Genomic DNA, 19,376 nt, shown 5'->3' with positions numbered 1-19,376 from the left:
AAAATGAAGTATTTGGTTTCAGGTTTGCTTGGATAAAATTGTTTTGTTAACCAACAGCATGTTCCAGCATCTATGCCCAGCACTCACAGCTGCCGACGTGCAAGCAGCAGTTCTGGTCATGGATTCCAGAACTCTGTCCCAGAGCAGAAGGGAGGTGTTTAATTCCACAGAGGAAGCACAGTGTTGAACATGATGTTCTCATTGTTCTTCCTGTTGTCTAGCTTGTGGTCTCTCCACCTCCCTCCTCTGTCCCATGCTGTCAATCCTATTCTGGGATTTTGGGCTCTTCCCAAGCCCTTGGGTTTCCAAATTCCTCCCAGTGAATGGGGCTTTCCTTGCCAGTTTGCATCCAAATCCCCTGATCTTTCCATTCTGTTTACTTACCCCAGGTTTTAATCTAACATTTTTTCTCTTGCTCCATTTCCTGCTTGCACTTCTCTTTCCTTGGCTGGTGCTCTATTCAGTGCCTTCTGGGCATAGTTATTTCCTCATTCTATTACTAATCCTGCACCCATCTTTGTGCCATTGGAGAGCTTCATTCCCTGTATGCACATGCCTTCTTCCAGGTCATCACTACACACTGAAGGTATTCTAGCTGGCAATACTCATCCTGGGTAACTGAAGCTGGGATTCAGTCTATCAGAGCTTACAGGACAGAAGACTTTTAAAGAGAGAGCTGACAGCAGGAAAGGGAAAGACCAGAGAACAAAATATCTCTTGAAAATACAGAGGAGAAAAAGATGGAAAAACAGTAGTGAGAGAATAATCAGTTTCAAACTGACTTTGAAACCATGGCATGGAAATCTAAAAACCTACAGCTTTAACCTTCCAACTTCCAAAATTACAAGACACTTTCTACTGGGAGGTCCATTCGTCTTTAGGATGTACACCCCTTTAATTAGCTGGAGAGTCCCATCTTAGGAAGACATTAGAGATTTCTGAAGGTCTTTCTGTGCTCACATAAAGTCTCTGTTGCCAAAATAGCATCTTATATACACAACTACTGTCAGCATAAGAATTTTCAGCCTGCAGCAAATGTGTAAAATTTAATCTAGTTTAACCCTCTGCTCTGAGGCTGACCTAATTCCAGTGGCTATTTGTGGTGGGTTAAAATGCACACACAGCTGCTGTGATGAGGATGACATAGAGTACATCACCCCATGGTTTACCATTTTCATGGATGTTTTCAGAGAGTCTACAGGCACCTTGTCCATGCCTTCTAGATTCAATGGGAACTTTTTCCTTCATGTGACTGGTCCTCAGGATCAGTCCTGCGATGACAAAAGAGGCCACTTTCTGTCTAATTATCCCCTTGCCAAAATACTTAATATCTTCTTATTGCAAATGTGAAATCACTGGGATGGGAGACTGCTTCCAGTGCTAAGGTGATTGATATCACTAAATTACTTCTGCACACTTGCACTCTGCCAGCACTGTGCTGTCAATACAGGTCAATAACAGACTTATCACAAAATAAATAAATTATATGTGCCTGTTGTAAGCTCCAGCCTAAGTAGAACAAGTAATTACAGAGGAAAACAATTTCTCCTTTAGATGGTTTTTAAGAGCACAAAGGATAAGTCAACTCTGGCACTGCTGACTTAGCAGGAATCTGGTGGACCTCAGTAGAGGAGAAATATTATCCCTCCTGCCTCTGGGCTGGTGGTAGAATTTCAACAAGGATTTCCTAAGAGACCCCGCAAAGCACATCACTGCATGTAATTCATTAGCTCAGTTGCACCTGAGGTCTTGGATTTTCTGGACAGAGTGTGCTTCTGCAAAGTTACTATGAAAAATAGAGACCAGACTCAAGCACAAGTCTCTAGGGGAAGTCCAGATGGGTATTGTAAAAATGCAATCAAAAAAAGCCTCTGGCCTTGATGATTGGTAGACTGATTTTAATAAGAATTATCAGAGCATTTTCTCTCCCAAACTGGGAGAGGATTTTTCAGTATGAAAATAACAATCTGTCACTCAATTAAAATTTGTTTATGCCACAAACCACAGGGAACTTGGATGGTGAAGGATAGAAAGTGTCACTGACAACCCAATTTGTCAACTTCATTCCTTTGGATTGGTTTATTCTCTTATCTTTTCTCTAACATCTTCTAAAATATTTGACTAAATATTACAATAGCAGTGAGAAGGCTGGAGGAAGTTTAACTAGATTTGAGGAAGTCAGGGTCTGAGCAATTAACACTTCAGTTGTGGTTGGCCAAAGTACAATTTCAAAAATCCTAGCAGGTGCAAAGTGATGCTACATGGGGAGGTGGTACAATGTCTTTGTTGCAATATTGCAGTGTCTGAACACTTCCTAATGAACACACAGGTAAAATTTGGAGAATATCAAGTAACAAGTGTTGGCATATCTTTTGAGAAAAAGTTGCACAAGAAATTATTTTCTAATGTTTGTGCATACTGTGGCCAGCAAAGAATACTCTTAACCAAAAGAAAAGGATGAATAATTAATGTCTTATCTTTCACAATGTATAATCAAACTGTGACACTCATTTTTACAAAATATTGAGGTCAAGAGTTTAACAGCATTGAAAGAAAGATTATATCTTACAAGGATAATACTAAATCAAATAGGGTGGAAAAAAATTCAGGTAATACAACCTCCCTGCTGCAGGCACAGACATGCCCTAATTAATAATAAGATAAATATTCCTCTTGGTAGGTTATCCTGTAAGTGTTCACCATGAAGATTCCTGATGCCCATTCCCTCTGCCAAGAACAAACTCCGTGAGACAATGACCACACCAGCAAGCCACCAGTGTGTGCCCAGCTCCCCACATACTTGAGAGGACTTCATCTAAAGAAGGGCCCATCAAAATTACTGTGACTGTAAGAGAAGAACAGTCTCAAGCATGACCAGAAAATTACCTTCAGTTCTTGTATTGCCTGTTGTGTCTGAAAATTGGACATTTTATTCTAAAAAGGGCCAAACAAGATGGGTAACCACTGGTAGGGGATGGGATATAGAGTGCAAGGGATCTTGCCTGCACAAGGGGGCTAGCACAGAAAGGGAGACAGAGTAGCCAGGTCTCTGAAGTGACACACACACACAGACAAATTGTTCTTCAGCTTCTTCCACTGTCACCCGTAAGAAATTTGGGGTCATCTGAAAAGGCAACGTTGTGCTTCAGATTGTCATAAAACATTCTTTCTATGGGAACAAAAATTAAAGCAATTATCTGTGAAATTTTATATACAGAAAGCATTGTGCAAATGTGGACTCCAACAAAGAATGACAGAGGGAGGAAAGAACAGTGACAATACATAAAACTGTGCTTTCTTTAAAATCATCTTCTTATGGAAACCAAAATAGCTGACCAAAACAGCTATATACTCAGGCATTTAAAAAAAAAAAAATTAATGGAAAATTCCAGTGAAATATTGCCTTTAGCTCTGTGCACAGTTGTGCTGCCAGGTAAGGGGACTAGTAATGAAGACTACAAACAAAAGAACATGCTGAGCAGGAGGCATCAAATCAGTCAGAGACCAGGTCTCATTTGTTACTCTGGATCCATTGACTTCTCACTTGAATACAACTCCTCCCTGATGCCCAGGATCCTATCATGCCTCTAATTTACTTACACTCTAGATTCATATTGCCCCTATGAAAAGAGCATTATAAAAAATCCCAGGGATTGCAGTTTTAGCACGAGGCTCACTGTGGAGCTGCCTGGGAGAAGAAACTGTGACAAGTAGTGCAGGAAGCTTCATAGAAGGATGAGACATTCCATGTGAGAATAAAAGCAAGTCATCAGCTACAGCTCAGAGGAGAACATTCAGAGGGCCACAGCTCATTATATATGAGGGTGTTAAATTAGTTACTAAGTGCGTTAAAAGAGAAATTCCCCTTTCCCATGCAGCACAGCCAAGGTGTAAGAATGAAGCAGCTGTTTACCAAAGACGGCTTTTCTCTGAAGCCTTTAGCACTGCCCATGAGAAAGGTCTTGGGCAGAGAGTGTGGGCTTGCTGCAGTGTCCAGTGCCATCCAGTCTCACGTTCAAAGAAAACACGTCTGCCTCTTCAGGGTGTGCAGGATTTGGGTCACATCACTTAGCCATGCAGATATCTCAGGTGCTTCATTGAAGACCCCTTAAAATGAGGTGCCTGATGTTCAGGCATCCAAACTGAGCCCTGAGCTCCATTGACTGAAACGGGAGCTCAGACACCTAAATTTAGAGGCAAATGTCACTGTCTAGAGATGCAACTGGAACCTGTAATGTGTTATCTGTGGTTGAGTGTTAACTGCTCAGTGATTAGAGGATATATGATGGTAACATAGCAAATCCTTGCAAACCAGAGTGCAGGATCTCAAATGTCCTCACATTTTTGTGAAAAGGAACTGTAAATATTTGGCCTGTAAATGAGGTTCTGGAAAAAGAAATTACAGAGCTGCTAAATATATCCTTTGAATTTTATCCTGTGAATCTCAGAAGACCTGAGCTGCCAGTGTTTTCTCAGTCAGAATTTCCTCTGCTGTTCATGGGATGATGTACTGTGGCTGCAAGTACCATTGTGGGCAGAGTGGGAAGGTGAGCTCTTCCCATAGGCATGGAGCAAACCAGTGAGCATGACATTCCATCCATGCAATGATCTGGGCCTCTGTGCCCCCCTTGGTCAAGGGAAATCTGCTCTCACCTTACCGTGCTGCAGAGCCAAACTTTTTCTGCATCTGCTTCACCAGTTAATGGAGCACAAGGAATTAGATTACATTAACCTCTGTGCTCATACAAGGAAGGAGCAAAGACTCCCTTCCTTCTTCCTGGCTGCACAGGTCCAATGACATCCTCACCCTGGGGTGCTGTCTTGGCTTGAGTAAACCCTGAACAAGCATGGGCAGATATGACTCAAACTACTACTACTTAAAAACTTTTAAAAAGGATTAATGAGCAGTCTGAAAATCCCATATCAAAGACATAAGGCTATACATGTGGAATAATGCAGAATGTTTCATTTTCAGATGGATTTGCTCCATTCTATTTAAATTCTGTGACCTTCAGGGAATCAAGTTAGTTCTAGATTTTAGTTTATAGATTTTGTGTTTAGTATTCATGGTTAACTTCTTGCTTGATTAGACACAGGTGAATGCTTGCAGCTGCAGTACCACAGTGGAAATGTAGCCCTATACTGTACTTAGTCAGAAATGTCAAGAACCTAGTAATTATCTACAAAGAGCTCATTTTGTCTTCCATTAAAGTAAATTTGGGACTGTTTTGTTTTCATGTTGCACAACATAAAAATGTCATAAAGTGGAACACATGGGATGATTTGAAGATGACCATCCCTATTTACACAGAGAGTACATTCTGTTGTTAATTCATTATCACTATCAGTACAGAAACAGCAAATGAAAGTTCAAGCAATTTGGAAAAATATTTGCCAGCTAAAGGAGCCATGCAAACCATCCTGGTAACACTGTAAATGGATGATAATAATTCCAGAAGGTTGAACAAAATAAAATTCATATGATATGGTACACAAGAAAAAAAGAAAATAAACCAAATGCATGGAAGCAAGTCAGGTTCAGAAAAAACAGCAGTGTTGTGTTTGCCCCTGATTAGTTGCTCAAGATGCACTGGTGCTGGCAGAAACTGCCTGTGCCAGTGCCTGCACAGAGTCGTGTAGGGACATCTTACATGTCTTTTGGCCACCTAATAGCTGCTATGGTTTGTGAGACACCTTTTGCAAATGCTGTGTCAGACACAGGTATGCATCTCCTGAGATGATGAGGTACTCCAGATGAGACCTGCTGTACCTGAAACTGGCTGCTCCCAGGGGCTGCCAAAGCTGAAGGCAATCTCACGTCCAGCTAAAGAAAGTGTGTGCTCAAGACTGTTTTCAGGCTGCTTCAGATTTCATTAGCCTTGGTAGCAGAGTGTGACAGGGCTCTCTCTACTAGGAGGGGCCCATTCCTGTGTCTGCTGAAGGGCAGTGACATGAAGCCAGGCCAGAAGAAACATGTGAAGTGTCAGGCCAGGACTGAGTGCCACCCATGGGCAGGCAGGGCAGCCCTCAGAGAGGCTCTAGTATTGCCCTGTGAGATATCATTAGCTTGCCCCAGAGACATTTCCCAAGGCCTTGCCTATGAATTGGTCTCCATTGTATAGTCATGTCAGCATTTCTAGGGAAATATCACTGTTACACAGCTGTTTCATGCTCCCAGTTCCAGTGTGAGCACCAGCTTCAAGTCAGACCTTTGCCTTACAATGTTTGGCTTACAAATATTACGGATTTTATATCTAAGTGAAGAGAGACAGATTTAGTTTGTAGTCGAAGTAAACACCTTTGAAATGACCTTGGCTAGTACACAGCTGTTATGCATCAGTTTGAAATGAGCTTGACAAGAGAATACACATTGGCTGCTCCTTTTGATGCACAATTCAAGTGGAGAGCTCTTTGACTGGGAACATTCAGATATGGATCAGGGAAAGAATGTTTTCACAAGCAGCTTCCTCCTCCACCTTCTCTTTACTTCCTTTAATATGATTTCCAGATATTTCCCCAAGACATTGGCAATAGTAGTTACTACGTGGCAAAGAAACCCTATTTAGAGTTTTTACAAGCCATTCTAGACACATATTGAAAATATTTTTTGATGCTACAGCAATATGACTATTTTTCTTCACTTACTAAATCAGGATTCAACCAGCTTTTTTATTTTTACGAGTTGCCAGCACAAACTAGAATAAAGAAATATAATTTAATGCCTTGGTATTTGAAGAGATCTGATCTTGCAGCATTGCTACTGAAGTATATATATAGTGTGCTGAAATTTCAGCAAGATAGATAAAAAGTACTCTTTGTAGGGAAGGTCCTAAAATTGTCATCAGAATTTCAACAGCCCTCATAGCTGTCTATGTGAGCATACAAAGGATCTTCAGATTCACTTTGTTTTTTGAGGAAGATAAGGAAGGAAAATGTCATCTAAAACTCTACTGTGGTATGGCTGTCCAGAAAATATTTGTAGCTCCGAACTGTCTGCAAGCATCAGGGGGACCAAACAATCTGCTTTTGATACCAGATCTGAGACTGTCCTGTATCCGCTGGAGGTGGTCATCAGTGGGGTTGGGTAGGCTGTAGGCTCTGAGATGTGAAGCTCTCCTAAGACTTGTTCTGCCACTGTCTCTGGTGCAACTGTTCCTTTCTCCTTGTACTACTTTGTCCAACAGTGCCCTTCCCATCACTAAAGATAGGAGTATCTCTCAGCTGTGGTGATTGAGGGATTTCTCCCCATTTTGGGGACTGAAAGTCTACTAGATCAGACCCACCCTCGCAAGTACCCTTGTACAGGCTGCTCCAGAGCAGGTTGTAGCGCAAATGTAACCTGTTTATATTGTACCCTGGAAAAGCTTGACTTAGTGTTGCTTCTGGGCTACTGTAACCAGCATTGGCCTCCTCACAATGCCCAGGAAAGCTGAACCTGCCAATATTATATCTCTGAGCTGTTCTTAGTGGTGGGGTCATTTTGTGCTCTGCTGAAAGCTGACAGCATGAGTGGGGCCCTGGCTGGGAGGGAGTGTTTGGGCAAACTCCTGGAGGTTTGGCTGGGCCTCAAGGCACTACCTTTGTTGAGCAAAACATACAGTCCTGCTGCTGAATTGCAGCAGGAAGTTGTCCTCAGTGGGAACCCAAGACATCCCTCTAGCTTCCCTGGACAGCTCAGGAACGTTGGCACAGTGCCCAGAACTCCTGTGTCTTTGATTTCTCTCCCTGGGAAAACCGACCACTCTTACATGAAGAATTACAAGTCACAAAAAATAAGTAGAGTGTAAGTTAGATTATTATAAGCTGGAAAAGTAGGTTTTTAAGATTGTTTATAATAAGGGTCTGGGGTCAAGATGGAGGAATCCGGGCGTGTTCTGTCCTTCTTCCTCCTTTTTCCTAGCATCCAGTTTTTAGGTGATGTTGACATTTCTAGATTGGCTTAGAGAAGAACCAGACTGTACAATATAAGTGATAGGTATTAGAAGATAATTGTAAATAATGTTTACGTAGTTGCTAGTATAAAAAGATAATCCCACCCCAGGGGCAGGCAGTGTGCCTGGGCTGACTAGCTGGAAGGACCGCGGCTAGTCAGGAAAAACTTTTAGATTAGATAAAATAAACCACCTCTGGAAACAACAGAAGATGTCTCCTGACTCTTTCTCTGGTGCTTGGGCTGGAACACAGAGACTCTAAAACATACACAGGTGGTTGGCTCAGGTTCCAGAGACACCACTGGCCACAGTCCTCTAGAGCAGCATGAAGATCCATGTGATGTGGAGGCTCCTTCCCACTGGGCCATATTTATCATTCCCTGAGGAAGGACCATCTCCCCATCATGGAGGGTTGGCTTTTCCTCTGGGCAGCTGTCATGCACAAAGAAGCCACATTCCTCCTGCCTGCCCATGACTCCCTTGAACATGACAGTATTGTAGCTAAAGCAAAACAATAGCTTCCTCTCTAAGAGTAATATTAAATGATGGACAGGTGCTTTTAATCAGCATCAGCACAAACTTATGTCACCATACAAAACTGAGGGACACTCAAAATAGGAACATGTGTGTTGGTGATCCTGAAATAAAAATATCTGAGTAAAGTGAGGACTAGGAGTCAAAAAGCTCAGTGATAGAGTATATAAGGAAGTCCAGGCACAGAGTCAGGCTTAAATGCTTGGGTTTATGAAAAGTCTAAAGAAGGACCAAGATTTGGGGCTAAAAGTTAGCAGAAAAAGGAGCACAAGAAGACATGTTATTCTGTTTCCTTTTGAGAAAAGAAGCAGGGTTCTAAGATCAAATTTACCAATGAGAATATTTCATGCCATTGCCTAATCCATGGACCAAAACTTTTTGGAACGTTGCATTGCAGTTGGTGGCCTATCATGTACATTTCCTGGATGGCCCAATCTACTGATTTTGTGCCTGGGAGCTCAACTGGATCTTGTTTAAAACATGACACGGAGCTCTTAGGCCCAAGTGGTTACTGGTTGATTCATATAAATGTTAGTATGAATACAGAGGTGAGGGCTTTCCTTTTCCCAACAGAAGACTGCAAAATAAACCAGAGATGCTAATGCTGACGTCTTGGAAAAGAAAACTAAAGTAAACTGTCAGTGAGACTTATGTAAATGGCTCCAATAATTTTGTTTTGAAGAGAACTCAAACCCTTAGAATCAGCCAGCTGGCATGTTCAAAGTTTGTAAATATTAAAAGTTTTCTATGGCAAGAATACTAAAATATTACTGGTATTTCTGGCATTTAATTCAAATAAAAATGAAGTCAACTGTAAATGTTAACAAACCTTAAATAGTCCTGATATCTACTAAATGGAGAGTTTCATTATACCAGGCTGACATGGCCTCAAGTAGTACTTGAATAGTAAGGACTGTGTTAGGTGATTCCTGGTAGGTGCATGCAGTGTTTAATGAGCCATGTTTTCTTAGGCAGCTTGGTACCTTGCCTTTGATGTGGCTGGCTCTGCAGTGATAACCCCCTCCCCTCTGGCTCCTTCTGCAGCAAGCCCCAGGCTGGACTGCTGCACAGCCTAGCTAGGTTTTCCTCTGTCTGGTCCTTGATATTGGAGACATCTTGAGCCTTTTGCATAAGCCTTTTGCAAGTGCCCTTCAGAGAAGGTCAGCACAGCAGCACACGCACTGAATGCTGATGCTGCAGATGCACTGAGGATTTCTGGATGTGCAGTGGCCCTTGGTGGACATGTCCAGCCTTTCCATGAGCACTTTGTGCAACTGCTTAATGCACGGGAAGAGGCCCAGACATTCAGGGAAGAATTTCAACTGGAAATCCTGCGGAAATAGAGCAGCTGCCAAATTATGTGTGGAGAAGAATTGAGAAAGATGATTCCGGAGGAGGCTGACTACCCAGTAGCCTTATTCCTGATTCCTGGAAAACATGTCTCTTGCAGCCAAGTAAGAATGTCGTGCTTGTTACCTTCACTTGTATTGATTAAGCCTGGTATGTTTGCAAAGATGCCAGTTGGCCCATTAAGGCACAGGCCATTTCTCTAGTCTGAACTTAAGAAAAAGCTGCAAAACACTGCTTCAAGGTTGCTTCCCAAAGATCCCTGTCAGTGGGGAAGAAGGAAGAACAGGAAATCTGATGGCTGCTGGTAGCCTGGGTTGTGATGTATATAAGCCTCATCAACCCCAAATCTGCCTTAACTACATGAACAAGGGCTTGAGTCCATGCTAAGGTACTGTTCCAAGGTGTTCCTCATCCTTGTTCTCCCCTCAGCCCTGCAGAAGGGTAAAAGGAGAAAATTAGTGGGTTGAGATTAAGATAGTACAATTTAGTAAAGCCAAAGCCATGTGCACAAGCAAAGCAATACAAGGAGGTCATCCACCACTTCCTATGGACAGCAGGTGTTTGGCCATCCTCAGGAAAGAGGCTCCATCACGTGTAATAATGACTTGGGAAGACAAGCAGCATTACTCAGAATGCCTTCCCCTTCCTCCTTCTTCCCCCAGCTTTAGATGCTGAGCAGGATGCCATATGATTTCAAGTATCCCTTGGGTCAGTTGGGATCAGCTGTCTTGGCTGTGTCCCCTCCCAACTCTTTCTGCACCCTCAGCCTCCTCACTGTGGGGTGGGATAAGGGCTTATGCTCCGTAAGTCCTGTCAGCAGTAACAAACACGGAACTATCCCTGAACTATCAGCATAGCCTCATACCAGCTACTATGAAGAAAATCAACTCTATCCCTGCCAAAACCAGAACAGTCTGGAACTGAGAACCTCAAACTAATAAAAGCATGGACATGCTCCTTTGTTAGTAAGTGCTGAGACTGTGGCACTGTGGCTCATTGCATATGCTCCAACACACAAGCAGTTACATCTGTGCAGCAACCTGGGAAGAGTAAGACTGCAGGATCTTTAATTTAATTTTTACAGCTCTGTGGTATGGAATGATGAATCTAGCAGAAACTACAATTTTGTATTGCTGAAAAATCAAAAAATAATATCCACGAAGCACAAAGACTATATTGTCAGGCACAATCATTTTTGGATAAAAAGCATTAGGAGTTGGCATAAGAAGTAGACTTTCATTTTTCCTGCCTTTTCAAGAATCAACTTGGCAAAGGGTTAGGTATACATAATGCAATATTCCATGGTTATGTAGAAGGACAACCTGTACAATATGGCATCATATTTTTCAAGGCTATATAATGAAAGAGGCTAAAACTGTGTCTAGTTTATTTTTCTGCAAGTGAGTAATGTGGAAGATAATAAAATATTTATGTTATGTAACAGGAACCCTCTGGTTATGCTTTATTTTTGGAAATATTAAAAAAAGCAACAGGGTTTCTCTGAAATGAGCATTTACTGACTTAATGAGAAATGTAATGTGGGTTTAGCAGAAGCCATGAAAAAAGCAGCAGACTGAGGTATCAAGTGGAGTGGTCTGGAGTTCTGTTGCATTGTACTTGCTGCAAGCCCCTGTCACATGCAGGATTATGCGCTTACCACATTTGCCAGGAGGGCAGTTTTTCTCTGTGTCCCCACACAAATGTGTGTCTCATGTATTCTTCTAAGGCTTTTAACTGAGATGGAGTGTGTCTCCACTCTGCATTATCAGTGAGTGGTTTATACTCTACAAGAGAGGAAAACAGAGCTCTGAGCTTACTGGTGATGGCCACACTTTCCAAACAGGGTTGGAGGCTGGTTTTGCTGAACTATTGCAAATGAGGAGGTGCAGGATCACCTGCTGTTTGTGATGTTGAAGTGCTTGTCTCTCCCATTGTTAACCCTCTGAGTGCAAAATAGGTTTTGAAATGTTCTCTGGTAACACTACATCATCACACTCTATATCATCATCATCACCCTATACTTGCCCTTTTCCAAAATGATGCAAAAATACCACAGAAAGATAAATACAATGTTCTTGACATTTCCCCTGGATATTTCATTGTTTCATAGCTACACACCAGTGTCATACCACACCATGCTATTATCTGCCTCCTGACAGGGTATTATCCTAGATAAGGGCTCAGGCATCCTGCTGATAAATTTGGTAAGTGAACAGATGCAGGAAAAAAAAAAAAAAAAAAAAGGAAGGACCAAAGGACCATTTAGAGGAGAAAAGGTTGGCACAGAGCCTGAGCCAGCCTCAAAATTGCAACTCTGTTGGTGTGTTGGTGATCAGGTTAGGGACAATGGACTCACATACACAACTCATATTACTACTGATATTATTTATTCAATTAACAGTACTGAAATCAAAACAGTCTTATTATTTGTTACAAAAAGGCTGTGTGAGACTCAGGGGTTTTTAGCACTGGCAGGATTTTTTCATCCCTACTTTAGCAGCTGCTTTAGAGGACTGCTTGGACCAGCTTATGACTGGCCACACTGGCACTGGTCAATGGGAAACCCAGATTTTGCATCTTCTCTGGCCAAATCTGTAATTCTGGGTACTGACAGCCAGAGCTGCTTTTAGGGATAAAACTGGATAATGGTGAATAGACAGAGATTGTTGGTGACTGCTCAAGATTTATATTAGGTTTTTTCCCCATTCATCTGTGTAGGTGTGTTCCCCAAGGCTGATGGAGACAATGTGGTTCCTTCCACAGCTCCTTAGAATTCAAAGTATGGGGAAGTTGGGTGATTGCAACAGGAGGTTTTTATGAAGCCTTGCACAGTTTGTGCTCACTGTCATCTGGAGAAGGTGCTGTTGATTTTTTGCTCATTCACTCAGATCTGTGAGAAGGAAAAATGTCTGCTGTACCCCAGTATTACACAAGCAACACAATACACAGTAAACATCAGCTTTGATCAGGACAGTACAAGGTTCCCTGAGTCCATTAGGAGCAGTAAGCTTAGTTATCAGTATCTGCAAAATATTATAAGAGATGAAGCTCAGAAAATTCACTGCCCCTGGCTATTGGCAGATGGAGGGTGTGTGGAGGGACAGAGACAGGACAAGGATAAGGCATCAAACACTGTGCTGATGGGAGCCATCACCCCACATACCCTCACTTCTGTGCACTTACTGCACTCACTGTAGCAGTGTCCCATGCAAATGTTTCAAAGACTGGTGCAACAAAAAGACCCCAAGTATTTGACAAGCACAGAGGTACAGGGAGGAATGGAAAATTCCTACTAACATATCAGGATGCCACAAATCATGCAACTATTGAAAAGTTGGGGGGGCAAGCTGCAAAAGTGATTAGTAGCATACAGAGTACAAGGATGTTTAACTATTAGAATCAGCTTTCCATACAGTTCAAAGCCTGCCAGGCATCTGTGTGGCCACGGATATGTTGTTTTCTGATAAGGATATCAGTATTTGAAAAAAGATTAAGGAAATGCAATGGCAAGATCCTACTTTACATCAGGGCAGCTAAGGAGAGGAGAGAGCCCCACTCTATCCAAATACATAATGCACCACGTGGAAGAAAGATATACTTAATTGGCAGATAAGAGACAACTCAAAAGATTTCCAAGTAGCTGAATTTCCTTCTAAAATTTCCAAACATGCAAAATCAGAAGAGCTTAGGCATGGTCCGTCCTTTCCCCAGCTTTCTGCCCATTGCCAGTAATGTCTAAGACCATTCACATCCCAGTTCAGCCAGGGCTGTCTGTGTTCTTGTATCAGCAATGTGCCAATGTATAGCTTGAGTTTTACGCAATTAAAAGTTTAAGAGGCTTCTGATACAGAAGGTAAGTTCTTAAATCAAATAAAAATATTCTTCATTTGCTTCAGATTCTACAATAATTTGGTCCAAATTTCATGCTCTCCATTGGTCCAATTTACACAAACCCACAGTAATTAGCTGCAGAGCTTCTTTTAAATTTACAAAACCAATCATTCTCTGCGATAGCTTGATACTATGCCCAACTCCCTCTGAATAGACTTTAATGACATAGTAACCATGGTTACAATATATAAAATATGCAGCCATGAAGTGGGGAAATGTAACAGTGTTAATATAATTTTCTCTGGAAAATAAAGGGGTTTGGCATATTTGCATTAATTAGGACATCACATTAAGTATTTCATGTTTGCATTCTTTATGAAAATAAAAGTCATAAAAGGCAAAGTGATTTTTGAATTCTATTCAATGGCATACAGTACCATTGGGAAAGCATTTTCCCTGGTAAAACGGGACATTTTAATTGGACATCTATAAGTGCCATTCTGGTAAATTGAAGTTATAGCATGTTGGGAGCAAGCCGAGAGATCCACTGCAATGGAACAGCCATATGTCACAGAGCTCAGGGTTTTAATCTGAGTGGCCACTGGGAGGAAGCAGCTAAACCCCTCACCTGCACAGCTCAGCAGGCAATAGGAAATCTGTGGAGCAGCACAGCAAACCAACAGCAGCTGCATTGTGTTTTCAGGCATTCTGCTTTCCTGATGCTATTGGATATTACTTCTGCTTAACTGGTATAAAATATCTATAGCACACAAATCAAGACTGCGGCTAAATGATAATCTGAATAATTGGTGAAAGCTGCAGCTCCCTCCATCAAAGCTTCATATACCACACGACTCTCTTGCATGGGGGTTGAGGATCCTCTGAGATCCCTCGTCTCCTGACAATATGTCTCTGCAGCAGACTTCATTGTACTGGTGGGCTGGACATAATCTATAGCATTTTATCTCTGCAACTTACATCTTCAACATCTCTACTTTGGTGCTTTATTAGGAAAAGGGGGAAGGATGGCCATCTCAGGGCAAAGGGAAAGGCAAAATGCAGCCCTGCTCTAACTTTCGCTCTAGCCGTATTTCATGCTACCACATACATGAAAAATGTAACAGGCTGGGTACATTCTCCATCCCTAGTTTGGAATTGTAGGGATAATTTGGACTAACTCAGCTGGTTAGCAGTGACTGAAACTGAAAGCCTTACTTCCAACATATATGCTACCTGTTGCTTTGTCCTGTCCAGGGGACAACTTCAGAGTGGTCCTGATAAGCCCATGTGCTTAGCTGTACTTGCAGCAGAGATGCCATAATGAGTGGCAAACTGCCTTGAAGTGACAGTTTTTATCAATACAAAGGCAGTTACTTTATTTTCTCTTGAAGCATTCATCAAACGTCATTAGATGAGGAGTGTATTTATATAATCTGGTCTCTTCATGACAAACTGATGTGCAAGAAAAAAGATTAAATTAATTGAAAAACATTGATTATGAACAGGTCATTTAGCTCTTGCCTCAAGCAAACCACTTTCTTATCAGCTAGGATGGAAAGATGCTCTGAGTTCAGCTGTGCCTCTTGTTCTCCCAGCTGCAGCCTAGTGAGGGAATCAAAAAGGAAGGAAGATTAACCTTAGAATATACAAAAGGATGAAAGGTTGGTGAAAATCCTTCAGTTCCATTTAGGTCAGGCTGGCATTCAGCAACTACTTCTGTCCAATTAGGCAACTGGAGCGAATCTGCTTTTTGTCCCCATGTCTTGTCCAACCGTGTTGCAGAAACAGAAATGGATGATAACATTTTTATTTCCGTTTCAAAATACAGATATAATATGATTCCACTTAGGGAAATGAGATTAAGTTTCTCCTTTTTTTGCTAGCATGTTAGCTTTTTTTGTTTGTCTTTGATTACTTTTTTCCCCACCATCCAGAGAAGATGACATAGAAAATGCAATTAAGATTGACTTGTATATATTCTTTAAAATCTTGGAATCAATTTCTGAGATATATATTCTGTTGGTGCAGAAGGGACAAAAAGAGCAGGACTCCTTTCTGAATCTTCTGTGTGTTGAAAGGATTTATGAAATAGTCATAGGATGGTTTGGGTTGGAAGGAACCTTAAAGATCATCTACTTCCAACATCCCTGACATGGGCAGATGTACCTTCCACTAGACCAGGTTACGGTCTTGAACATTTGAAGGGATGGGGCATCCACCATTTCTCTGGACAACTTGTTCCTCATAAAAAGTCCCTCTCCAGCTTTCTTGTATCCCCTTGATGTACCAGAAGCACTGGAAGATGCTGTAAGTTCTCCCAGAATCTTCTGTTCTCCAGGCTGAACAGCCCAAATTTTATGAGCCTTCTTTCACAGCAGAGGTGCTCCAGTCCTTTGATCATCCTTGCAGCCCTCCTCTGGACTTACTCCAACAGGTACAAGTCCTTCTTATGTTGGGAGCCCTGGAAGTGGATGAGTACTCCAGGTGGGGACTTACCAGAGTGGAGTAGAGGGGCAGAATCCCTTCTCTTGTCCTGCTGGTCACACTGCTTTTGATGCAGCTGGAGACACAAGTGGCTTTCCAGGCTGCAAGCGCACATCACTCTGAGCTTCTCATTCACCAACATCCCCAAGTCCTTCTCTTAAGGGCTGCTCTCAATACACTCTCTTCCCAGCCTGTGTTTGTGCTTGGGATTGCCCTGATTTGGACTGCACACAGGTGCAGGACCTTGTACTTGGACTAGTTGAACTTCACGAGGTTCACAAGACCCACCTCTGAAGCCTGCCCAGGTCTCTCTGGGTTTCTCCTCACAGCACAAAGCATCTCCTTAAGATATTTGCTAAGCACTTGTTCCTATGGGATCATAATTAAACATCAGAAAAGCAAAGGAAAACCTATTTTTTACTGTGTGCTTCCAAAGAAAAAGGACTAACTAGAGCATCAACTTCAAAATTCATTCTAGGTTTTAGCTCATTTCTAGCAAAAAGCATTACAGACAACCATCTTCCTTCCTCTCTTTCTTTAATGAACATTAAATCACCAAAGAAATCAAAGGACATTATTTGAGAAAGTAATGGTTATGTCCTGGTCTACCTAGTGTCATTCTGATAAAAAGCATGGTAATATCCTAGTCTTCATTGAGTCAATGCAAAAATTAGCATTGATTTAAATATTTTTCTTTTCAAGTGAAATGCAGTTTCAACATTCTCTTCAACATTGACACTTGACATAAGTACTTCATGACTACTGGCCAGCCAGCCAGAACTGTTAGTCAGAGGACCAGAACTCATGATGATCAGGGTTTCATAGCCAACATCAGGGACATACTGATGTTGGTTCTGGCTCTGTGCCCACCTGTCCTGGTTCAGCTCTGCATCTTGCACAGAGTGATAGCAAAGGCACCTCCCACCCCTCTCTTACCCAGACACACAGCACCGACATGCCCCACTGAACAACGTGTCCTCAAGCCACTCTGGTGTTCCCAATAATTCAAACCTACTAAAAATAGATGTAATTTTAAAGAGTAATTGCACACTATTAGTATCCTTTGAAACTCAGTTATATTGAGTTATAGCAAAAAAAGGGCAAAGATATAGAACTGTGAGCGCCTTCTTATTTTTTACTGCTATGTTCTTGAGCTATACATTTCCACATACACTGGGCTCTGTACCCAATAGCAACTTATGATATCATATGGTATCATGGTTTCTTCTCCAGACCCACTTCCATGCAAAAATGTCAGCCAGACACATCTCAGAAGCTGGCTGTTTAAAGACATGAAGACATGTTGTTTGAGTTTATTAATGAATGATACCTGTGTTTCATGGACAAAGCCAGTGCTGACCTCATCCAGGAACATTGCCTAATTAAGAGCTGCCCCACCCCTGGCATTACTGAGGAGACCCTGAGAAGATCAGCTGATGCAGTATACATCACAAACAGACCTGCAGTGATGTTTAGGTTCTCTCTCCTCTCCAGCTCATGTTGAACTGTATTTATGCTTTTTTTGTTTTTTAAATAACTCTGCTGGTAGATCTTTTCCAGTTGCTTGGAATGAAGAAAGTCTTTGCTTAAAATTGCTGCATTGCAACATCGCTACTCCCATCTATTAAACATCCCACGGCATGAAACGCCGAGTCCACACAGGCCTACCTTAGCAAGTGTTCCAGTCAAGCACAACATGAGTCATCTTCTGAGCTTCAGCTGGATGACTTGTGAGGAATTTGCAGGTGTGTGTGTTTGTTTGGATTACAAGGAGACTATTTCAAGTGGAGACAGAATGTTTCATTCCTGCTCCTCAGTCTCATATGCACATTATATTTGTCACTCCTGTCAACAAACATTTGTAAACTAAAAATAATGAGTTAAATATATGCACTTTATTACACTGCTCTGGAAGCCATTTCTGCTTACAACTTGAATTTCAGCTCTTGGCTGTCTCCTTTCCTTGGGAAACAGCACTCTCACTGTGCCATTGGAAAGAAAGATCTGTCCCTCTCACCCCCACCCATTTTCAGTTTACTCACCCTTACTTTCAAACTTAATATTCAGAGAAGAGCAACATCTTCTGAAAGTCCAAATATTTTGTAGACAGACTTGGGAAAACTGGCTTGAATCATTTTTTGGGGGAAATTTGTGAGACCTCATTTTCCACCAGTGTAAGTTACATGCAAGCAAATGACAGCCTAACCAGGACCCTGTCAGGTTAAACAAACATGCTCATCCTTTCCTGCACAGGCTTTCCATTTGCTCTGTGTCTATTTTGCTGGATAGCTCAGACTCTCCTGAAATAATTGTCTCATTAGACATACAGGATACAATTTGTAAACTGCATTCTGTCATCTCAAGAATAAATTATCCCCAAACAGCTACTGAGCAGTGAGTGAGAACACAGTCTGGCACATCTATTTTGCATGATTCTTGAAACAAGCAATATCTATATGTAATCACTGACATTCAGGTAGTAAGGTCAAGGTCAAGACCTCTGCATTGCCTGATCTCTTCCAAAGGCTATGCAAAAGGGGTGCAATCATTATTCAGCATCACCTAACAATGCATCCAAATATTTTTAGGAAAATCAGATCTGATCTGATTATTCACAAGATCTCCCCAGTGGCCTTTTACAAGTGCATGTGAGACAGGTAAAAAGAGAGGTGAAATAGGCAAAGTAGGAAAAGTGTCTATAGAAAGCAAGGCAAATTTAAGAAGGAAAAAAGAGAATTAGGCGAATATTAACTAAGGATCCAAAATGGGATAAATATGTAAAAATTCAAGCAAAAAAAAAAAGAAATTAACAAGCACAGGATGCAAAGATCATAAATCAAATAATCTCAGAAGATTGTTATTATAGACAGCTGTCTTCTCTTCAGCATATGCACCAAGAATTTAATTTCTGAAATTGTCTGACTGCAATTTAATTTTACTTCAAGCATACAACAGTGTCACAAGTGGAAGTAGAACATACAATTATTTTCATTTCCCTTAATTAAAGCAAAATCACATTCAATTTATACTCTGTTTTCTTTTCTGTAACACTTAAAGAAAAAGATAGCCAAAATGATAGGACCTTTTTGTCTTTCATTACATCTTCCCCTCTCAAGGAAGATAATTTGCCTCTAGGTGGTTTAAGTGTTTGATCAATTAGGAATCCCAGATGTAAAAACACACAAGATCTTCATTAACAGAATAGTACGAGAATGAAGGAATTTAATGATGATTTTCCTGAAATGG

General features: G+C 41.4%; 1 long non-coding RNA gene across 1 annotated transcript; it reads right to left on the bottom strand.

Annotated features, from left to right (window-relative positions):
* Positions 1 to 12,183: 12,183 nt before the first annotated feature.
* LOC122149459 lies at positions 12,184 to 15,811 on the bottom strand. Its single transcript, XR_006163121.1, has 2 exons — positions 14,880 to 15,811; positions 12,184 to 12,705 (listed from the first exon to the last, which is right to left on the bottom strand). It is a non-coding gene; the product is annotated as an uncharacterized LOC122149459 (long non-coding RNA).
* Positions 15,812 to 19,376: the final 3,565 nt, after the last annotated feature.

The sequence above is a fragment of the Catharus ustulatus genome, chromosome 1 (genome assembly GCF_009819885.2).
Source record: "Catharus ustulatus isolate bCatUst1 chromosome 1, bCatUst1.pri.v2, whole genome shotgun sequence".
Lineage (NCBI taxonomy): Eukaryota > Metazoa > Chordata > Aves > Passeriformes > Turdidae > Catharus > Catharus ustulatus.
The sequence above is the reverse complement of the archived record's forward strand: the minus strand, read 5'-3'. Positions and strand labels throughout refer to the sequence as shown.